General features: G+C 36.1%; 1 protein-coding gene across 1 annotated transcript in view; it reads left to right on the forward strand.

Annotated features, from left to right (window-relative positions):
* The first annotated feature begins 218 nt into the window (after window positions 1-218).
* TUBB6 (tubulin beta 6 class V) overlaps window positions 219-11,746 on the forward strand; it is a 27,769-nt gene continuing 16,241 nt past the window's right edge. The window contains exon 1 of the mRNA XM_072411464.1: window positions 219-347. The gene's annotated coding sequence lies outside the window, so the exon portion shown is untranslated. The remainder of the gene's footprint in view (window positions 348-11,746) is intronic.

Consider the following 11,746-nt stretch of genomic DNA (forward strand, 5'->3'; position numbering starts at 1 on the left):
ACCAAATGATTTATTCATGCAGACTTTGTATACAAATCAAATGTTTGCCTGAATCTCAAACACCTAATGCACAAACTATGCAACTTTCCTCCGTCAGGCTTGTCTCAGCACAAATATTGTGAAAGCTTGTGCCTACATGACCTTCTGTCGGCAATCCTCAGATTTAAACATTACTTTTAAATAAGTGTCGTCACCTTTCATCAGAGATTAGAGACCTTTCATCTCATCACTACCAAGCAGCATCTCCTAGTTATTTCTAAAAAACCATGTTAGAAGCATTTTTATAAAAAGGAATTCGGCAAACATTGACAGCTAAAATTGATTCGGCAGACAGCTAAAATAATACGGTAAGCTGAATTCACTAAGATTTATACTTAGGTATTTGCCATAACATTTTGAACAAATACAGACAATGGGTTTTTGTGAATAAAATCATGATGTTGCTAAAACCAATTATTAAAAATTGAGCTAAACTTTGCCAAACAATGAGCCAGAGGATACGCATTAGTATTTTATGTGTTCTGATGTGTTCTTCATTGTGTCTGGCAGTTGCTTCCTAATTTTCTGACCATCCAGCCATTCAACTGTATTGACATCATACCTCCCAACTATTTCTGATTTGAATTATCACATCCAAGTACTTGCGTCCTTCTTTTTTTCACTTCCACCTCCTTTTTTTGTGTAGAGAAGATTTGTGACTCTTAGGTCAGCTTACCAGATACCAATGATATTTTTGTCCATCTGTAAGGGTGAAAGCCAACATATATAGAAAAGCGGTCAGAGGCAGCAGGACCTTAAATCTCCTGATCCAGATATATGGCTAGGAAGCTGTATGTGCAAGTCTGTTTGTCATTTCGTAATGTTCCATATTCAACGTTCCGTCTTTTTTTTTTGAACCAGGATGTAATTTAGGGTAGCCTATACAATCGTAAGAACATATTGGTTTAGTTCATTTTTACTTACCGGTATGTGTATTATGTTTATTTTTTTAGTTTGTAAATTATGTTCTTCATGCATACTTAAATATATTTTTTATGGAGTTAATCGATATCAGACAGTGATAGGACAAGTAACAAATTACATTGCCACTGCCACCCTGCCTTCTCAGAATGCTTCTGGCTGTCAACTCTTTCTAAGGTTTGCACCTGGCCTCCCACATAATCTAAAATAAAACATGATTAATCTGACCATTGCTCATAGTCTTTTGATTTCTAATTTTGTAGGAGCTTTTATCAGTGGACAGGGTCAGCATGGACACTCTGATTGCCCAGTGGCTACAAAACCCCATACATAGCAAGCTGCTACAAAGATACACAGAGTCTGTCATTTCCTACATAACACCTGTTTGTACTTTTTTTTTTTAGAATTATTCTAATCTGAAATTTTTTAGTGACTTTAAAGCAAACATTGTGCATAGTTGGTGTTGGCATTATACATAAATGAGATAAAAATACTGAGTTAATACATTCTATTTTAAATAAATAATTTACCATTTCGAATATTTCATCATTGTAGGTGCAGTCATTCCAATGTAACATGCAATCACTTTGAATGTATAATTCAAAATATTTTGCTGCAAAAACAGTAAAAAGAAAATAATACTTAGAAAAGCAATAATTTTGAGCATGTCTAGTCTCCAAATCTTGCACAAATGTTTCAATAGCTTTTACAAGGCAATGACTTTCTTTGTGTAAAAGTCTGCAATGCAACCTAATCCACCAATGTGATGGGTATGGAGTTCAGCTAATGAACCATAAAAATGGATTATACATAGACAAATGAAGGCATGAGTCTGGCTGTGGTACATCTTCCTGTCATGCATATAAATTAACAGAAAAGGGATCCACTTGTCCTCAATAGAAGTATGTGTTACTTGCAATACTTAAAAAGGAAGTTAATTCTGCTAACATTTTGCCTTCCATGGTCCTTCCCCCTGCCCCCATTAAAATGCTAACGACTAAATAAATGCTTTAGTGACATCTTATCTCTCTACAATGAAGGGAGGTCTTGGCTTGGGGCAGGGGGATGTGACAGAGTGCCCTGCATAGCTTCCTAAAAACAGCACCTATGTAATCACCCAGAGAAGATGCTGAGTCTCCATGACTAAAATACAGTGAATGGGAGGTGTGGTTCAGGGACAGTAAGCTGGTGAGAAAACCTTTAGAAGATGACCATTGACCATCAGCCAGAATATAAGGCAGGCGCTGTGTACAATAAAATCAGGGTAAGCAATTTGTGAACAGGAGGGGAACATGTGCAACTGTGCAAGACTGAAGGTAAGGTAGAGTTTAGATCTAAAGCTGCTTCACAGACACTTATCACTATAAAGTGTTCTTGGTGACCATGGATTTAGTCATTCATTGTGAATACCTCATTAAACTGACCAGCCAGACCTAATTTGATTACTCTTCAGATGCTTAGGGCCTTTAATTGGATCATTTGGCATACATAAAAGCAGGGTGCAAGCACATTTCCAAATAAACACTAGGCCTGAAGTACTATTGTAATAGATGAGGAGGACTACTGGGTAAAACCATTAGGAAGAATGACAGCTGAAGTATCAACTTGGTCTGACAGTGCAGCTCCCACTTATTTTAGTGTGGTACATCAAATCACTGTCCTTAAAATTAATTTGTATTATTTGTCCAACCCGGCAAATCACTAAGGGTTTTGCTCGGTGGTGTGAGCTGGGAAAAAGTGATAAATATATGGAGCAACCTTTCATAAGTATATTTTGTTTCTAGGCTGGGTCTTGCCAGGCATGGCGCCTGTGTCAGTCATCTGCTGAATTTATGTTGCTTGGTTGAAGGGTACATCCAAAAGGAATGACTACCCAAAAGAAACATCTTTAATTGTTCTTCTGTTCTGAAAAAGTGTCTAGGGAAAGTTAGCTGGAAGTTTCTAATAGACTTACATTGCATTGATGAAACAAGGTACCCAAGTTTTTAAAGGTTCAGAAGTTTATACATATCTAGAGAGAGAGATTGCTCTGCCTACAATGTCACAGGACTGATTGTACTGCTTATAAAAGGCAGGAACTACATTTTTTTCAGTAAAAAGCAAAATTATGAGATAAGGAAAACAAAGATTTATCCTGCATCTAACGCCCTATTCAGGTACCCTGCATGCTTGTTAACACCCCCACCTGTCCAATTGAATGTAGCAATTAAAACATTAAAAAAGTAAAGTTACTGTCAATTGATGTGTCATTCCATCTATATGCCAAGAACCCAACCCTAAAAATGAATTTGGGATACATTTTACACCACCTTGGGGGAATAACGTTACTTACTTGTAGTAATTTGCCCTATTTCACTATTACTACATTAAGGTAATTTAATTTACATTAATACATTACATTACTACATTAATAATACATTTAATTTTATCACTTATTTTACTAATTATCTGACAGTCTTCTGCCTATAACCATCCTGTAAATGAGGTATACCACCCCTAAGGCTGTAGAATGGAGTGTTAATTCAAGATGAACCCAATGTATTCTCAGTCCAAATGCTTTCATTGTATACAGAGATACTGTGTGCTTTGGAAAGCCTGGAACTGCTAAAAGAATTGAAAAATAAAAGGAACATTGTGTGTTGTTCAAGCAGGGAAGGAGAAATAAGCAGTATGGTTACACCTGGAGTCATCTGTTAGCCGTGGAATGCATTTCCCTGTCTCTGATGAGTTATTTTGCTTTGAAGGTTAACGGATGATGGGAAAAGCATGGAGGTATAAAAGTGGAATGGGAAACAACATGCAGGTGCACTTGAAGAGTGGTGATATGTAGTGATGAAATACTAGACAGATCAAAGCCATGTAAGTAGGTTACAATGTTAGTGTGAATAAAAAGTGCTCCTGCTATTAATGTTAGACCATTCTACATTTTCAAAAAAGTCACTGTACCAAAAAGGGTACCATTTTTTTAGAATCATGTAAATATATGATATATATATAGGGTTCAGTCTGCATACCTGTTATATGCTAGCTTTTTATGTTTAAACCAAAAAAAAATTAATATATCATAGAACCTTTAAATGCAATAGATGCATTTTCCAGAATTTTTGTTTCTGCAAGCACAGAAAAGGTCCAGAGGTTTATACAGATATTGCTCTCCCTACAGTAGGTTCAGCCACAAATCCAGTATCTCTGTAACTCCCTGTGTACTGAACCTGTTTGGAGTCCAAAACAGAATAGCAGCCTTAGGTAAAAACACAGCTCCTCAAAGTGCAACCAATAGGTGTTACCACCATGGGACAGGAAGTGTGTTACCAGTTGGAATATCAGTTGAAAATAAAAAAAAAGACTGTGAGTTAAAATCCAACATCTAAGGACTGCTAAGCTGCAATATATTGCATTTGTTCTCAGGTGTTCAGCACAAGGTATACAGTGAATAATAGATTTTTAAGGCACGGCGTTCAAACTCAATACACCACAATTTTATACAAAAAAAAAAACAACAATATTTATGAAATATTACAAATAATATATGTGAATTATTGTTTTTATGTATGTGTTATGCGTTTCAATTGTAATGATGTGCTTTAAAAGTTTATTCACTATTGGAGATTTTATGTGTAATTTGGATACTGCACTTATTAATTGATCCTAAATGTCTGATTGGTAAGGATTAAAACTGCATATGTAAGTATACCCAATGTTCACGATTTAGACCTGAGCTTGGATGATTTAGAAATCTTGTTGCAGGTACCATATAATGATTTTAGCTTAACTTAAAGCTGAGCTCCAGCCTTACCTTTATTACCTTACCTTACCTTGCACAGCTGTACAGGCTCCTCAACTGTATTGAAACGGCTTACTTAGTGCACACTGTGAGTTACTCCCAATGTAAATTAGAATGTGCACCATGTCAGATAGAGCCCACCTAATTTCCTGTCTAGTGGACATTCAGCATCATCTAGCCCTTTCCTTCTCCGCTTTACTGTCCCTGACCTACCCTCTTCATTTATTGTATTTCAGTTCTCATTAAAAAGAGCACTCAAAACCCATTTTTTCAAACTTGCCGACCCATCTTCTTCTGTCTTTTGAAACCATCACTACTTCACACCACTACATATCTCCCTCCTATTGTGTGTAAATTCCCCCACCTACTAGATTGTAAGCTCTTTGGGGCAGGGTCCTCTCCTCCTGTATAACTGTCTGTATTATTCTGTCATTTGCAAACCCTATTTAATGTACAGCACTATGTAATATGTTGGTGCTATATAAATCCTGTTTATTGATGATAATAATAATAATAATGTACATCATGCTATTCTGAATAGCTAGGGTCTGCCTGCATTGCATAAAGAAGCACAAAGGCATTCACTGTGCCTAAAGTAAGGTATGTAAACAGGTTTTATTTGATCATTTCACTAAACAGCAAATTATTACCAAAAAAAACATCAGCTTTAGTTTAGAAAGTTTATATATTTTTAAACTGATTTATATATTTTTTATTATGCAGTTTTTCTTTACAAATAAGTGGTATACCATGTCACAAAGCAATGTTTAATGGCAGAGGCTGAAAAAAAAAGAAAAAGGAAGCTAAGAAAATGTTGATGCCCCTAAAACATTCATGATAAAGGTCAAGGATAGAAAAAGTAACTACATTGTAGAAAGCAACCAATCATATCTTCATCTTAAATCAGGTATGTACAGCTCCATTTTTAATTTCCTCCAATTTTTAAAATAGTAAATCTCTGTGCAATTCCTTGCACATGCTTCTAGCTTTTAGTTTACTGACTCAGATCTTAAATCTAATTAACTGTATCCTCTCTGCTTGGATAGGCATGTAAATATGAAGCACAAGTGCCTGGAAGTCATGTCACATACTGGAGAGTCATCTCAGCTGTTATTGCTGGATCATAACATTCTGACACGGTGCCCCTAATCATGTTTCCTAAACCATTGCTATGCATATCACTTTGGGTACAATTTAGGGGATAATTTTAGCTGGTAAACTAAATTCAAAGTTTCCACTTTCTATGGGTACTTTAGTTCAGTCACAAAGTCCAATCATGCTGGTTGGTGGGTTAAAGGAAGCCTGGCTTTGCTGACCACTTATTCCAAAAATGCTAGTTACTTAGCTCTAACTCTCACTGTCTGGGTTTACTACATTCATTCCTTGATCTGAAATCAGTATGCCAATAAACACTTCTGACTTTGATATTAACTTTCTGATTGGCATACTTCTTTCAGGTCAGTATATAAGAAAGCACAGACATATTATACGTTATCAACATATTACACAACACTGATCAATAATTAGGGGCTGCATATGAGAAACCTACATATTTGACACATGTAGACTAGAAAACCCTGCCCTGTAGAGCCTATAATCCAAGAGGTGGAGGAATGTAATATACAATAATACCCAGGCATTGATCAGATGGAGGGCAGCAATGCCAGTTCCTCCTATAACATGTTTAATTGGCTTCTAGTCACATTGGCCTTACTCTAGGTGAACGTGTAAAGAATGTTTTCAGCAAATTAGAATACATTGTATGTTCCGTTTTCTCTGTTTGGAATATGTTGGTGTTAAGTAAACTAGAAAAAAACATTTATATATATTAGGAGTCCTTATAAAAATGTCAACACTTTAAGAGGTACTTAAAAAAAAAAACTCTCCAGTGGTAAATAGTGTTTGTTATGAAGGGTAAATCATTTAATAAAACTTACAGACTTTACTTTAAATCCCACAGGTCCTTTGTTTCAGGACAGAATATATAAATAGACTGCAGGCAGGCCATAAGCTGCGGCTTTCCCCACAATGTTTTACTAATACCAGATGTAGCCGTGAAGAATGATAGGGCTTCCAGGGTGGTAATCTGAGAGGGCCAGTTGCCACCATAGAGTGGGGGATGAATATGTGCTGAGCTGAGAAATCCTGTATATCAGAACATTTTTATTTTCTCTGTAATCACTGCTAGTATTGTAATATTAAAGAACAAACTATTTCAACCATGTTTAGATTTTGTAGGTATCTATTTCTAGTTTAAGCAAGTATATAAATAGCGAACAACAAAGGAACCACAGATCATAACACAAGCTTGGGGACTTGTAAGTATAGTGTATAGGAGAATAGGAACTGGCCAGAAAGGGATCATTTTATGCAGTGGCCTTCTTCAACATGCATTGATATAAAAGTAAACCAAGAATTCCTGCTTTTAGATTTGCTAAATGAATGTAAAGCTGTGAAGCAATTTACAATGGAATAATTCAGATTTTTTTGTTTTTAACATGGGGTTCCTGTACAACAGAGCTCAGAATAGGAGAAGAGGAAATCACAAGGAGCCAAATGGAAAAAAGCTGATAATGGGTGAAAGCAGAGTAATATATAATTAGTTTATTGCATCTCTTTACTGTCTAGTCAAAGGTTAAGGAAGGGTTAAGATCTGTCCTCTTAGCCACAGCTATAAATCTCTGGATGTGTTGGACAGAAAAACAAATCCTTTAACAGGAAAAAACAAATCCCGCATATTTGGTTTGTAAATATATTTAGCTGTTTGCCCAGAGTTCATCTTTAAAGCTGTGTGGCTATGTAACAATACATACTATGCTATCAATATAATTTATTGTGATTTAATTCCCCCTAACACCCACAACTGCCCTTTCTATGGTGATAAGCAGTTGGGCAATAGGGGGCTAGATGTAGTTTAGGAAGCAAGAAAAAGGCATATAAAGCTGTAACTGAATATTGCAGTTCAAACAATCACATCAGACGATGGGAAAGTTGTATATGACATGTAGTGGAATGATGTTTGGTGACTTTGGGTATCCCCCTTAGACATCCACTATTCTGCTGATTAAATGATCGATCCACTGATGACAAATATTTTGAGTGTGGAAAAAGATGAATTGGTTGATTAACTTTTCAAAGTTTTACACAACACGTCAGGTGCAATGTTGATGAGCACATAGAACAGTGGAGAAAACTAATGTAAAATTGGATTTACAATTTGAGCATTTGCCAGAGTTATTATTCTGCTATACATGATGTTGATTACTATAGGTATCCTAATATTCATGAACACTGTGTGCATAATCAGAAGATACAGATTGACTGCTTCGCTATATATATATATATATATATATATATATATATATATATATATATATATATATAGTGAATTTACTATTTACTATACTGTTCCTTTCAGTGTTTCAATAAATAAGCTATGATACTGAGTATACCGTATGTTCAAGGTAACAGTGGATGCTGCTTCACCCTAAAATCTCATGAGCTAGTATTGAACCTACTAGGATAAAAATGTGGGCACTGCAAATGTTGGCTTGTATTTAAAAGTCTAGGTCAGGCTTTTCCAAACTTTTTAAAATGCGGGAATAATTTTTTAGGTCTTAAGGAATCCTTGCTATAATTATTGTATACATAGCTCACATACATTAGTGTGGTGGTCAGTGAAAGGAATACCTCTTACATTGCTGACCATTGGGAAGAGTGTCACTCTAACAGATTACCAGTGTATTAACAGTGTAACTCTAAACAGCCAAAAAAGTCACTTGGTATCACTTGGTGTCATTTAAACTGAGAGACACAAATTGCTCATTGCTCAAGGAACCTCTAGCAACTTTTGGAGGAACCACTGAACCCTGGTTGAGAAGCATGTTTAGGCTCCTGGGCTGTCATCATGATTTTTGCTTTCTCTTAACTAAATCACCTGACCTATAACAAGTATGTAAGATAGCAACAAAGAATTATTAAACTTCAGCGATTATATGCTTGTAATGCCCTTTCTCCCAAAGGAGCCCTTAATAAAACACTGTATAAATACTTTTTTTCGATAATGTCACAGATCCTCTTTACCTTTTTCTTTCTTCGGTAGTTGGTGAATTTTGAAGGCCACAGATACAGTAGCTGTGCCACATAATAAAGTGGGGACATTCTTAGCAGCATTTTCTGTTAGTTTCAGGAAAGAAGGGGCTCATAGGAAGTGGAATAATTGATGCTGCGAGTCATTCAAGGAGGGCTGGTGGTAGATCAGTGATCAGATCATTCTGTAGGGGACAATGCCAGGGATACAATGAATATACCAGCTAGGGCTGTTTTTATTTATTTAATGTTATTCTCTTTGCTTAAAGAAGAGATTGGCTTTAAAAGTCAATGATTGTTACGTACATGTTTCTGTTCTCAGAAAATCACTTTAAGAAAGAACCAAACATTTCGAGAGTGATTTATCATGTAGTATGAATTCACTAGTCATGTGCTGGGGAATTTAGCAAAGTTAAAACTTCCTGTGCACATGACTGAATGTTTTAAATACAGATCTCTAAGTGAAAAAATGATATATTTAGTATTTCATCCCCTGTGCATATCTAAAATGTAAACATAACATGAAACTAATAAAAAACGAAAATGTAACCATTTATTGTATGAGGAGATGAGGAGCAACCCATTCATCAAAGCAAAATTGATCCAACTTGTTCAAGTTAAATGGGATGTGTTGGAGTACAACAATCTAAAACTACTGTATGTCCTGATTTTCAGTGAGACTTAAATTCTTTGTATGTATTTGGAAGCTCTGTAGAAAAGCAACATGCCCCACCTTATAGATTGTAAGCTCTTCTGGACAGGGTCCTCTCCTCCTCCCATGTCATGGTTTGTATCTGTATGTAATTTGCAACCCCTAGTTATTGTACAGTGCTGCGTAATATGTTGGCGCTATATCAATCCTGTTTATTATTTATAATAATAATAATAATATTATTATTATTATTATTATTATTAATAATAATAATAATAATAATACTACTACTAATAATAATAATACCATGCTGTAAAGCCAATGCTTTATGAAAAGTGTTACAATTTTAAAATCTTGTGTAACTGTAAGACCATGTACCAGTACATGCAGCAACTCATTGACTGATGCCAGTGTACATAGTCCATGGAAAATGTCAGGGAGACGAGAGACAGTGGTATAATGCTGACTGGGCATAGATCCAATGAAGCACATTCTGAAAAATAACTACACAAATGACTTTGTAAAAAAAAAATGAACTTTTGATGCAACTGAATTGCGATTTTGAGGTAAACCATAGAATTTTTTTTTAAACATTTTGTTGTAAGGAAGAGAAAAGACACAAGTCACAGACTAAATGTTAAATTTAATTTCCTAGATCCCTAATGAAATAGGAACCTAGAAATCTTTGTATCTAAAAAAAAAAACCTATTATTTTTTTTTTTTAGACACTTTGTATGGATACTATTTGATTTTGCACCCTACAATATGCAATTTACAAGCATTACAGTAAATGTCTTACTATATATTGCTAATAATATAGAAAAGTTGATGACTGTTTCTACCCACTCTATATTAGATTTTGACCCAGAAAAAGTCAGATTTAATTTGACTCTTTGCTGTGTTCATTGTTTGCATGGAATTTGTATGTACATCTTATGTGGCTTTCCTACAAGGATTTATTCCTTCAGGATAATGGTAGATTGTCTTCCATTATTATTTTTATTTTAATGTGTCTCCAAGTGTTGGCTATTTAATTGTAGGCTCCTTTGTGGACAATAAGGGTAATGGTTATCATGTATTTTGTACTGCAGAATATGATTGCACAAAAATATTAGTACAAGTATCCCGTTCCTGGTATCACTGATAAAGAAGCTGTCCTAGCAATTGGGATGGGAGTTCACTCCAAAGGTTGCAGTCCCACTCAGAGACACTTCTGGTCTGCATCTAATTATGAATGCTACTGTGAGAAATCTCATGAAAAATAAAAGCCCTCTTAACACCTCCCTGTAGATCGTAGGCTGACACTCCGTCCATGCCCCATCATCATGGTAAGCAGCAGAAGGACCCTTAGCAAACTTCTGACCCAGCACTTGCTGTTTTTTTTCAATGTTTCTTTGCAGATTTCACTGTGGACTGGACACAGTTGTAAAACCTCTTCCATGGTCTTTCCTCAGCTTCCCGGTTGTAGTTCTGGAATACAGTTATGCTACAACTATGGCCACACAAGGCAATGGCCCTGATTTATGAAAGCTCTCCAAGGCTGGAGAGAATACACTTTCAGAAGTGAAGCTGTGTGGTCCAGAAAACATGGAATGGACTTTTAAAAATCATTTGCTATTTGCTAGGAAATGTTTTGCATCCTGGACCAGATCCATTCCAGGTTTGCTGGATCACCCAGCTTCACTGATGAAAGTGTATTCTCACCAGCCTAGGAGAGCTTCCATAAATGAGGGCCAATGTCTCTGCTATAGGACTATTGATGTAGACCTTGGGCCTTCTGCATCAACACCTTTTTATTACCTTGTATAGGAGCAAACAGCAACAGTACTTCTAAGGCAAGTTTGGAAATTTTCCAATTTGTGGACTGAAGTGATGCCTACATATACACATGAAGTAGAGGGGACTTAGCAACATATACCCACAGTGTGATACCAGTGTGGTAACTCCTGCACAGTTCCTCCTCCATCACAGCGAAGCTCAATCCAACAATTGTTGAATGCCGCCAAACTAGTCATCCCATTAAAATGGCAAATTCCAAACAGACCATCAGCAAGAGAATGGCTTCTAAGGATGGATAAGATAGCAGAGATGGAAGAACTTATCCACCAAGCCAAAGATGGTATGACTCATTTTTATTGGACATGGGCTTGCTGGCTACATTCCGAACCACACACACATCCCAGCCCTACCTCTCTTATACCCCACCAGGCTAAAGGATTATAGGATAGACAGTACATCAGGACTCCCCCCCCCCCCCCCCC

The sequence above is a fragment of the Pyxicephalus adspersus genome, chromosome 5 (assembly GCF_032062135.1).
Source record: "Pyxicephalus adspersus chromosome 5, UCB_Pads_2.0, whole genome shotgun sequence".
NCBI classification, from domain to species: Eukaryota; Metazoa; Chordata; class Amphibia; order Anura; family Pyxicephalidae; genus Pyxicephalus; species Pyxicephalus adspersus.